We start from the raw sequence: 12,809 nt of genomic DNA on the forward strand, positions 1-12,809 counted from the left end.
TGAAAAAGAAAAACAAAACGAGAAGGCCACGGTTGAAATGTCGTTAATCATAAGTCTGCTTTCAAAATTGAACTATGACTAAAAGACTACGTCACGCAGTGCTTAGATGCAAACCTAAAGCAACTGACTGGCATCCAACAATACTTTGGATATAAGCGTATCAATTTCAACCTTATTTGAAGCACATTATTCTCTCCAGATAGTTTTCTACACAAAGATTATGCTGACCGTTTATTCTCCAAGGCATATCCAGATCTTTTTTCTTTTTTTTTTTCAACTTTAGGTCACTTGATATAGTCATAACGTCTAGCAAACTTTGCCTCTCGTATTAAACAGAAAGTGTAAAAATATTTTATAATTGATTCTGTAAAATCGTAAAACCATTTATTTATTATCTAAGACCTAAATTCAGCAGTAAAAGTTAATTTAACGCCTATACATATTATATAAGATTTCAGTATCACTAAATAAACGATTAAAAACATTTGAATAATCCCATTCATTAGTAAAAAATATCTTGATAGTAAATTTCAGAATACAAATAAATATTTTAATGATCAACTGAGGAAAATATAAACTAACGAGTTTATTGGAATCAGTGCTCAGTTGGACTACACTATTTTGACAGCTTTCAAAAATCACTGAATTAAAAATAGAAACTAAAGGGAGGTAAGCGATACAAAACAGAGGGATCGAATAACACACGCGTATGTATGTATGTATGCCGGTATGTATGTATGTATGTATGCATGCATGCATGTGTATGTGTGCGTATATATATGTGTGTGTGCGTGTATGTATGTATATATTTATATGTATGTATGTGTGCGTGTGTGTGTGTGTGTGAGAGAGAGAGAGAGAGAGAAATTGGAGATCTTTGATCGAAGTAACAACTATTACTGTGTTAATTTCTATTTTGCAAAGATGGTTCACTCAATGGTTATGCGGCTGGACTCATGAATGTTAAGTAATGGCTTTAACTCTGGGTTATACATTATACCGTTGAGCAAGATACTTCATTTCAGCTTAGTTGCAATGAGTATCAGCAATAACTAAGAGTTAGCCTTGCATTGGACTGACGTTCTGTCCAGGAAAAATCTTGTACTGTCATTATTTACACACACAGAAATCAGGATCAACTCTGACATAATGGGCCAATAAACTTGAGGCAGATTTTCATTTCCCTTTGTCCTGTGTATTTTCCTGGCGTCCATGATTCATATATGAAATACATTCCCAAATATTTTTTCAGCCCCTAAAGTAACTTGAGACTTATGAAAGGAAAGCTTTATATTACTCAGAATGTAGGAAATAAAGGCTAAAAAAAAGTCTGAAAACATGCATGGACGTTTAGGACAAACTTATGAAAATGCTTAGGACAGGCTTATGGTTAACTATATATTTTTGTCGCTGACTGATATCTCAGAGGCCGATCACTAGTTCTTAAAAATATTAAAGATGGGGAGAATACTAGGAAGTGGTTATATAAATCAAACTAAACAGATACACAAGGGGCTTTGATTTTGAAAGCACCAGCTTGTCAGTTTTTTTTTGCTGGCTCTTGCAAGCATTTTTCAACAAACAATGCATACACACCCACCCAAAACACACACACATTATTTTCATCATAAATTTACCATGGTTTCTATGGTTGGATGCTTATCCTCATGCCAACCACTTTACAGAGTATACTGGGTGCTTTTTTTTTTTTTTTTCATAGCACCAGCACTAGTGAGGTTATCCTATAGCTTGCATGACTAAGATTCCTTTCAACTAGGTGGGGCTACTGTAGTGAGGGAGGTAGCTTTATGCAAAATAAATGTGTAGCATGCTCAGTAAGAAAGCTTGTTTTATCCGTATGAACATATTTATTGCTACATTAATACAGAAAGTGTTCATGTAACACACAAAAAGGATTATTTAGATGAAATGATGTACATTACTACAAGTTGAGGAAATCTTCATCAGAGATTCAACATTTGAGCTAACTTTTTATATACCTATATATATTCTTGTTGCTGTGTTACAGTAGTGTGTTTCTTCATCTATCGTGCCAAGTTGAATTTGTAGCTGTGAAAACAGCTAAGTGGTGAGAGTGACATTTACTGAGAAAGTTTTGTGTTCAAATAATCTGTATTTGTATGCTCTGTTCACAGAAGGTCTTTGTCTTGCTGCCAGACTATCACGTGTACAAAAGTTGTTGACTGGACTGAAATGAGGTCCGTGCACAAGATCAACTTGTAATTACTGTGTGGCAAAACTTGGGGTCAAAACCAACTGTTATAAAAGGTTTCTCAATGATTAAGATTAATTTGAACTCAGACAGAAGGGTACATAATTTAACCAGGTCAAATAATCACAAATTTATTTAGTTTAAATTTTAATGAATTTGCACTAATCTACAACTCCAATTGCTATGGTAACCTCACAATTATATTGTTTTTTTAGAAGAAGGCAAAATGTTGTTGTGTTTCACTTTATTCAATTCAACTAACACTAGACTAATATTCAACAAGGTACAGGCATGGCTATATGGTAAGAAGCTTGCTTTCCAACCACTTGGTTTTGGGTTCAGTCCCATTGCGTGGTACCTTGGGCAAGTGTTTTTTACTATAACCTTGGGCTGATCAAAGTCTTGTGAGCAGATTTGGTGGACAGAAACGGAAAAAAGTCCATCGTGCGTGTGTGTGTGTGCGTGAGTGCGTGTGTGTGTATCTATATGCATGAGTCTTTGTGTCTGTGTCTGTCCCCGACCAGTGCTTGACAACCAGTGTTGGTTTGGTTACAACCCTGTAACTTAGCAGTTCAGCAAAGAGACCAATAACAAAAGTACCTGGTTTAAAAAAAAAAAACAAAAAAAAAACATTGGGGTTGATTTGTTTGACTAAAACTTCTTCAAGGCAGTGCCCCAGCATGACCACAGTCTAGTGACTGAAACAAGTTAAAAGACAGAAGGTAAATATAAAATTCTATTGCCATTGACTAGTTTAATAACCCAAATGAAACAATTGCCATGGACTAATTACTCAAATGAAACAGTATTAATTTCATCTTTGTTGTGATTCCTTTTCAATCTGTTCATTTGCATTATATCTTTTATCTTTTATTTGTTTTTGTCATTAACTGTGGTCATGCTGGAGCATCTCCTTGAAGAAGTTTAAGTTGAACAATTCACCTCCAGTATTTATGAAGGGGTACTTAAAAGTTCCAGGCTTTTAGGGTATCGCAAAAGGCCTGGTCAGAGGCTCAACCTTCTGAGTTCTTTTACGGGGCTTAGAAAAACTGAAGGACTGCTACAGTAAGTGTGTGAATCTGAGAGGGGAATACATTGGATAAAATCATAATTAACTGATCCTCCTGCATTTTCTTTTACCCAAAGCCCAGAACTTTTTAACTCCACCTCATAGTAGAAAGAACATTAAGTAGGTCAAGATGCATTCACACCATGGATCACTCATGTGGTAAGAAGCCTGGTTCCAGGCTCAGTCCTATTGTGTGTCACCTTGGGCAAATATCTTCTACTATAGCCTCAGGCCAACCAAAGCCTTGTGAGTGAACTTGATAGTAGGAAACTGAAAGAAGCCTGTTATATATATGTGTGTGTGTGTGAGTGTCTGTGTTTGACCTCACCAGTTGTCAACTAGTGATGGTTTGTTTACTCCCCACAACTTATGAGTTTGGCAAAGAGACTGATAGAATAAGTACCAAGCTATAGTAGAAGACGCTTGCCTAAGGTGCCATGCAGTGCGATTGATCCCAAAAGCATGTAGCTGGGAAGCAAATTTTGTAACCACACAGTCACACCTGTGCCTCACAACCACACCTATATCTAACAGTCACACCTTTGTTCATGTATATTGTATGTAGAGGAAACTTATTATTAATGAAAACTTTAAGGAGGGTGTAGATATATTAACATTTAGGTCATTTGTGTTAATGACTTGGTCCAGTCTGTGTCTCGTTCGTTTTCATGTAGAAATTACTTATAGATTTATCAACATGTTAATTGAGATTACTTATTATTAACTAAGAGATATCACTTTAGTTATCTTGGTAGTTGGATTTTTGGCAACCAAAACAAGGAAAGAATTTATAACAGAATGGAATTTTTACTAGTAGTATTGTATGAGATTATTGCCAGAGAAGGCTACATTCAAGTATAAAAATGAAAGCTTTGGAAATTAAGCTTAAAAGGTTAATGCTTAAATTTAAAAAAATATAACATTGACTTCTAGTTTGTTATTACATTCTTTAAACCTCGTCTGGAGCTATGGTTTTGAGAAATACATCATATCTGTATGATATTCTATAAAACTTGTGTGAAGCTTACAGTGGAGTACTGCTTGGATGTATTTTGGATGTTGCTGCTGTTACACATACAAACATCCTGGACTACATCCAGAAAAGGGTTACTAAACTTACTGGAATTCAATCATTAAGAGACATGCTCTATCCTCTGACCCACAGGCAAGCCATCACCTCTCTCTGTCCTTTCTATCACTTTCTGTAACAGCCCGAAAGGATGAAAGGCAAAGTTGACCTCGGCGGAATTTGAACTCAGAATGTAAAGACAGACGAAATATCAATAAGCATTTTGCCCGGCGTGCTAACGTTTCTTATTTCTTTACTGCCCACAAGGGGCTAAACATAGAGGAGACAAACAAGGACAGACAAACAGATTAAGTCAATTACATCAACCTCAGTGCGTAACTGGTACTTGTTTAATCGAAACTGAAAGGATGAAAGGCAAAGTCGACCTTGGTGGAATTTGAACTCAGTACATAACGGCAGACGAAATACCGCTATGCATTTCGCCCGGTGTGCTAACATTTCTGCCAGCTCGCCACCTTAGCTATATATTTGTAGTCTCACTTATCATGCACATATCACAATCTGTACTCATCCACCATAGGTTCATTCATTCATACATTTCAGATCTGTTTTTTTTGTATGCTGGAATAAGTTAGATGAGTACATATCACTGAGGTATTGTTTTTATTGTTGGATGCCTTTTCTATTGCTAACGTTTAGCTATTTTTCAAGTAAAGGAGTTTTTGTTCCACTTATCTTTGAAAATGCAGAGCTGCCAGACAAATTTGTTGATGAAAAAATGATCGCAGATAACACTATCTGTAAATTGGTGATTTTTTTTTTTTTTTGATGTGAACACAGAATGTAAGCATTCACTCACTCAAATACACATATACATAGGTTTTTTCTGTCTACCATGTACACACACACACACACACACACGCACTCATATATATGTACTCAAAAGAAACCGGAATTTTGCAATGTTATTTTATTCACTTAGTTTTACATGTTTACACTTTTATTGTCTTCAAAGTATTCTCCCCTTGAAGCAATGCATCGGTCCAGGTGCATTTTCCACTATTCGAAGTAGTGTTGGAACTCTTGCGAAGTGATGCCTTTTAATGCCTCCATCGTTTTTATCTTCACCTCTTCCACACCTGCAAATTCTGTAGCACCAGCTTTCTTCGCCAGTGATTACCTCCGAAAAAAAGTCCGGATCAACTTCCAACTGTTCTTTCAGTTCACGACATGCATTCAGCCATGCCTGCTTTTGATCTTCTGTGAGCAAGTGAGGCACAAATTTTGCTGCAACTCTTTGCATTCGCAATTCCTCACTCAAAATTCATTGGCAGGAGCTCCAGGACACAACAATCATATCAACAAGTTCATCAATTTTTCAGTGATGATATTCGGGAGGCTGACAGTCACCCTGAATGAAGTTGGCCTTCAAGAAACAAGTGACCATTCTTAAAGTGTGAAAACAGTGTAAAAATTAACACTCCCTTCTCCAAGCCAAGATTTGAAACCGAATCTAAGAATTCTCGGTCGCTCTAAACCACCACAATCAACAGGCACGAAAACAGGTTTTCTTTGTTCTGTCAAAAGTGATTAATCATATCCCTTTAACCTTCGACCTAAGGCCATGTCAGGTGGAATTCAAATGGACGGGAGCTGACCTATTTAGGTACAAACTATGCTGCAGTATGTCTGTCCTTCTAGCTGCCACAATTCTTATAAATTCAGTGGTCAACAAGACAAGCCAAACAAGGAACGTCTAGCCACAACAACTTTTCTCAGAGACCAGAGCAATGTCCGAAGTTCCAAAGTAGGCTACTGTATCAGATGAACTATGTACACACACACACACACACACACACACGCAAACATATATTCAATTTCTGATATATCATTTTCACAGATGTACCCTGTTTCTATTTCTAGCAACTCGTAGCAGTTGTCAACATTTTGCATGAAGTGAAGAATTATGTGTACTAATGATAAATTAAGTCCATTGAATAAATTCTTTTTGCATCTGTTTACCATGATACACATTTAACCACTACAACCACTTGTAAACTTGTGTTTTGCACATAGCAGCGTCCTTGTAAGCTGTCTGAAGCATGATAACTGTTTCGGCTGCCGTTTTCCCCAGCAGAAAACAGATTTTCAGGGAAGCATGCTGTTCCTTTGTTTCAGCTGTCACAAAAATTGATGAACCTGAGAGAAACACTGCAAAACATAGACACACCATGTGGCAGTACAACCACAGTGGATGCTGCTGGTCAGCAGACTGATGCCTGAGGGTTGCATCAAGTGGCTTCTAGCAGTGGAAGCCTGAACTACAATAGGCTTGTCCCACAGAGAACGCTTCCAGTTACTTTTGTGTACATCCTCATATGTATGTATATATATATATATATACACACACTCACACATATATACATATCATCATCATCATCATCATCATTTAGCATTCACTTTCCATGCTGGCTTGGGTTGGATGGTTTGAGTGAGGACTGACAAACCAGGAGGCTGCACCAGGCTCCAGTCTAATCTGGCAAGGTTTCTACAACTGGATGCCCTTCCTATATACATATATATATATATATATATAAACATAAACATGTACATATATGTATTACCAATGTCACATACTTAATGTATGTGTTTTATTTATACACTTGTTAGCTGTGGAATTTGTCCAGGGTAAGTCCCTTTAAGATGTGTTAAAAAACCCTGACTACCCCAAACCAGAGGAAACAGATTGCTCCATATGTGAATGAGAATGGTGGATATTGATATTTTCCTGTTATTTCAGCTCCTCAGCACTGTACACTCCAGTCATCGCAAATGAATTTGAATTGCTGGTTTGATCTATTTATTCAGATTGTATGAAATCTACCCACTGAGGCACAACACCAATGTATAAGTAAAACAAAACTTTTTTAACACACTATGTCTTTAAGGAACTGTTCCCTGGATGAATGCCGCAGCTAATAAATGTATAAACAAAATACATACGTTATGTAACGTCACTAATGTTTACATTATTAGAGCCTCTTCTAATTCGAGATTTAACATGTGTGTGTGTGTGTGTGTGTGTTATAAGCTTTGTACAAGTTCTGTCTACCAAATTCACTCATAAGCATTATTTGGTTCAAGGTTATGATATAAAGCACTTCCCCAAGGTACTGGATTAGGACCGAACTTAAAATCATATAGCTGTGAAGTAAAATTCTAAAGCAATCATTGTTCCCAGCATCATATTGTATATAATATTGGATATTCTTTCGCTAGATGGTGCTAGAACAGTGTTTCCAAACCTTTCTTTTTTTACTTGGAGAAGCTTTGAAATGCATTTCATATTGTAGAATACTCCAACATTAAAGTTATTATACATACTTATTAATCTTTTTTTTCTTTTTCATAAAGTTAAATTTCACCAGAGATTAAACAAATGATAAATTTGCCTTTGAAATGTTTGTTAGAACTAAATATATTAGAAATCATGAACAAATCTATGAAAATTAGTTTGAAGTCAGACTGTGTTTAGACTAAATTCACCTACAATTTTCTGTTAAGTGCTCAACTTCCTGTAAAATCACTGTTCAATATTAACCCTGAGACTACTACTGTTTATATATTGCTGTCTTCCTGATTTAAAGTGATCCAAATAAAAATCCTCTATTGTAGCTATAGTTTATGAAGCAGAGGTGGTGTTATTCAACAACAGCGAGAGAAAGAGACACACACACAGAGAAATTTATTGAGGCAGTGGAGAGTTCATTTAAGTCCAAGCTAAATAACCACAGATCCTCTTTTAGCATCAAAGAGAGGTACAATATTACATTATCCTGCTATATATGGTGATTAAAAGTAAAAGGAATACCATACATATCAACTGCTGGAACATCCTGGGGCATATCTGTATGTAAGTAGATATTGCAAGATGTGCTTCACTGAGAGGAGAATCATTCCTAAAAATCTCACACAAAGTGCCTTCAAAAACTCACAAGGCAAGATGTTTCATTGCTGCCCTCATGAAAGGAGATTCATTTTGGCAGTGTGGTTGTCCCATTTTTGAACTGGTGGATGAAAAATGTGTACACTTGCACAGCTGACATCAAATACACACAGCATACTTCAATACTGTTTCCATCTACTAAATTCACAAAAGGCTATTGTCGAAGATGCTTTATAAACTGATGGGTATGATGATGATGATGTGTGTGTGTATGTGTGTGTGTATATGCCTATATACATACATTCTCCTCTCATATTTTTAATGTCATATAATAAAATATTCTACCAAGTTATATGTATTTATTTATGCTATATTATGATCATTTTGGGTGCTTGACCTCATCCATCACTCATTTTAACAGCGTCTCCTAATCTGGCCACAAACATTTCAGTCAAGTTTCCTGTCTGAGGACAATTTTATCTCAGAAAACACAGACCCCTAAAAGGGTCATGAGCACTGCTTTTTTTCCTCTTCTGACTAACCATTTAAAAAATAATAAAAAAAAAAAGAAACTGCTTATTCACATGCCAGCATCTTTCATTTAATTATAATTAGTTCTTGTCAGGTAAATACGAAATGATATTTTTGGGGGTCAGACTATGAAAAAGATTTTATATGCAAAAGAGAAGTGTCAATTGTTTCAACTGATCATAAAGTAAAGAGCTTATGATAAAATACATTGCAAATACATGCCTATGTGGTAAGAAGGTTACTTCTAAACAACATGGTTCTGGGTTCAGTCCCACCGCTTGGCATCCTAGGCAGATGTCTTCTGCTATAGCCTCAGGGCTGACCAAAGCCTTGTGATTTGGTAGACAGAAACTGAAGGAGGCCCATTGTATACACACACACACACACACACACACACACACACACACACATATATATATATATATATATATATATATATATATTTATGTCTATATCTATGTGTGTGTGTCTTTGTATCTGTGTTTGTCACCCCATTATTGCTTGGTGAGTGTTGGTGTGTTTACATCTCTTGTAACCTAACAGTTTGGTAAAAGTGACCTATAGAATAATTATTAGACTTAAAAAAATAAGTCCTGGATGTCAGTTTGTTCAACTAAAACCTTTCAAGGTGGTGCTCCAGTATGGTTGCAGTCAAATGACTGAAACAAGTAAAAGAATAAAAAATAGAGAATATGTAATGAGATCAACATACTTTATTTAATCTATTCAGTTCAGTGTTTATTCTTTACATGTAAGCGAAATCGTGATGGCACTTGTGCCCAGCGTCACCTTCCTGGCACTTGTGCCGGTGGCACGTGTAAAGACATTCGAGCGAGATCGTTGCCAGTGCTGCTGGACTGGCTCCTGTGCAGGTGGCACGTAAAATACACCATTTCGAGCATGGCCGTTGCCAGTACCGCCTGACTGGCCTTCGTGCTGGTGGCACATAAAAGCACCCACTACACTCTCAGAGTGGTTGGCATTAGGAAGGGCATCCAGCTGTAGAAACTCTGCCAAATCAGATTGGAGCCTGGTGTAGCCATCTGGTTCACCAGTCCTCAGTCAAATCATCCAACACATGCTAGCATGGAAAGCGGACGTTAAACGATGATGATGATGTGGGTTACTAAGATTGCGAGCTGACAAAATTGTTAGCAAGCTGGTTGAAATGCTTCTCAGCATTTCATCTATCTTCACAGTCTGAATTTAAATACCGGTAAGGTTGACTTTGTCTTTCATCTTTTTGGAGCTGATGATAAAATAAGTACCAGTTGAATTCTGGGGTCGATGTAATTGACTTAACCCCCCCCCCCCCCACCGGAATTGCTGGCGTTGTGCCAAAATTTGAAGTCAATGTATATGTGGGTCACTTCTTTTAATTTTCTCCAACACGACACCACCAACAAAAACGAGAACACCACCACCAACATCACCAACCCCATTGCAGTGTTGTCATTCTCCCCCGCATCATCATCATCGTCGTCGTCATCGCCATCATCATCATCGTCATCATCATCATCATCATCATCATCATCATCATCACCATCATCCATACTCTATACCAGTGGTTCTCAACCATTTTTACGTCTATGGATCCCTTTGATTCCTTCTTTATTCAGGTGGACCCTCAAAGCCATTCAATATTTACAAAGCTCTATTATATTTTTATAACTAAATATTATTAGGAACTGAATAAAAAATGGTTAAAATATCCGTGTATTGATTGAAGAAATATAACCAATTTATTGCAGATGAGATTGAAGAACAAAATCTAATATGAACGCCCAGTACAGTCATAACACAGTCAATGAGTCTACGATAGAAGCGTCTACATCACCACACGATTTACCAGAGACAACTGTCAAATCTTCCTCAAATTCACACAGTATCATCTTAAAAAAGAAATGACATTATATAGTTATAGGTACTCCTAAAAAAATAAAGTGGTTTATGGCTGAAATTACATATAGTTTGATGAAGATTGACCCAAGACAAAGCGACAACAATCGTCGTTGTCGGAGTCGTCATCATCATCACGATCATCTCCTATTTTAATGTCTGTACTTCCATGCTGTGATGGAGTGAGCAAACGTTTCAGTAAGGTTCTGCCGCTTTCCCACATGCAAGGCCCAATATCCGCATAATCAATGGAACAGTTGCTTCCCTTTGTTATATTTAAAAAAAAAAAATACAATTGGTTGTCAGATAAATTTGTTCGTTCTCCTTTCTCACCGCTTTACTTTAATCCTTTCCAACGGCATTTGTATTAACCCGAAAAATAATTTTATCATAGTGTTTTATGTGGGTTTTTTTTGTAGCCCTATTTTTCCTTTACACGTTTTGTTTATCGTTTCTGAAATTTGAATAATTTTTTTTTCCTTCTGACATGACAATGAAGTGCGAAGTCGAAAAAGCAAAACAAAATAAAAACAAACGGATTTCTCTGACAACCTAATATTTATGGCCCAGCCAGTTTCATATAATCTCAGTGGACTTCATAGGTTTTGTTTTGCTTTTTGGGAGAGTAACCTGTTATTTAACTTCAGTCGACTTAGTCCATGAGGAAAAAGTATTCTAATTGTAATCATTCCTTCTTTTCCCAGGTGCAGGAAATCCAGGAATTTGCTCATCTCATTCATTCTTTATATAGCTATGTGACTATGTGCTTATGTATGTATGTATGTATGTATGTATGTATGTATGTATTCTCTTCTATTTTTTCATTATCATAAATCTTCCACTGAGGAGGGAGCCGGTTTCCAACAAAGAGACAAGGCTCCATCTTTGGGATGTAGTTAACACAGACAAATTCACATTTGGAACTTGAAAAAAGCCTTGCGTATTTTCACTGTTTCACTCACAGATTGTACTTGTAATGTATGAATCAGCCAGTCAATTTCTCTTTCTGAAAATCCCAGTTTATCCAGATTTTACCTTAGGCATTTATTAACAAAACCTAGTACTTCAATTATTATTGGTATAAATATGAATTCATAGTCTAGATATAGAAGCTGAAGGTTTTGCAGTAGTTGTCCATAGATATCCTCTTTTTCTTTGATTTTCAAAGAGATACTTATATCTGCAGGGCAGTTGACTTCTATGATGGTACATACCTTTGCCCCTCTATCCCAAATAACAATATCCAGCCTGTTATGTTTACATTTGACAGACGTTTTGATAGGAATATTCCACCAGTATTTCTTGAGTTGGTGTTTATGAATGTATTCCATAACAGAGAGATTTTCTAAGTTTATTTCAGGGCAGTCTTTTTTGTGGATGGTATTGTAAATTGTTTTAGCAACGACATTGTGCTGCATAGGGAGGTAGAACCGTGATGACAGTTTTAGACAGCTGCTAATCACATGTGTGATACCTTCCACAGAAACATGACATAGCTTTCACATGCAGTTGCACCTTTGGATTACAAGAGCGTCACTGTCTCTCTTGTTCACCAGGTACTTTGTGGTAATCTCCTGTTCCTGGATTGTAAACAAATAGCCTTCAAAGTGTGATGTGATGTAATGGTCTTGTGTCCAAAAGAGGCTGTGTTTTGTGTCAATTCTACTGTCTTCTTCAAGCTTCTGGGCAACATACCTATGCATGGTCTTTTTTTTATATGCTGCGTGCTTTCCATCCAGGTCTTTTCTGAGGTAAGAAAGCCCAGCTGTTTTGGGGCTTTATAGGAAATCATCAGGAAGAGAGTGTTTCTTGAGGAGTTCACTACCAACACATACAATGTTGTTCACGTATGTATGTATGTATGTATGCAGGCATGCATGTATGTATATATGTATGTCTCTAGGCATGTATGTATTTATGTATGTATGTATGCATGCCTGTATATATGAATATATCTATGTATGTATGTCTTTGTATATATATGTGCATGCATGTGTAAGTTTATAAGTATATGCATGTGTGTATATGCATGTGTGTGAATGTGTGTGTGCATTGGTGTATGTATGTATGTATGTATGAAGAAAATATGCAGAATATTGCA

This window comes from Octopus bimaculoides, chromosome 8 (assembly GCF_046866305.1).
Source record: "Octopus bimaculoides isolate indiv1 chromosome 8, ASM4686630v1, whole genome shotgun sequence".
Classification (NCBI taxonomy): Eukaryota; Metazoa; Mollusca; class Cephalopoda; order Octopoda; family Octopodidae; genus Octopus; species Octopus bimaculoides.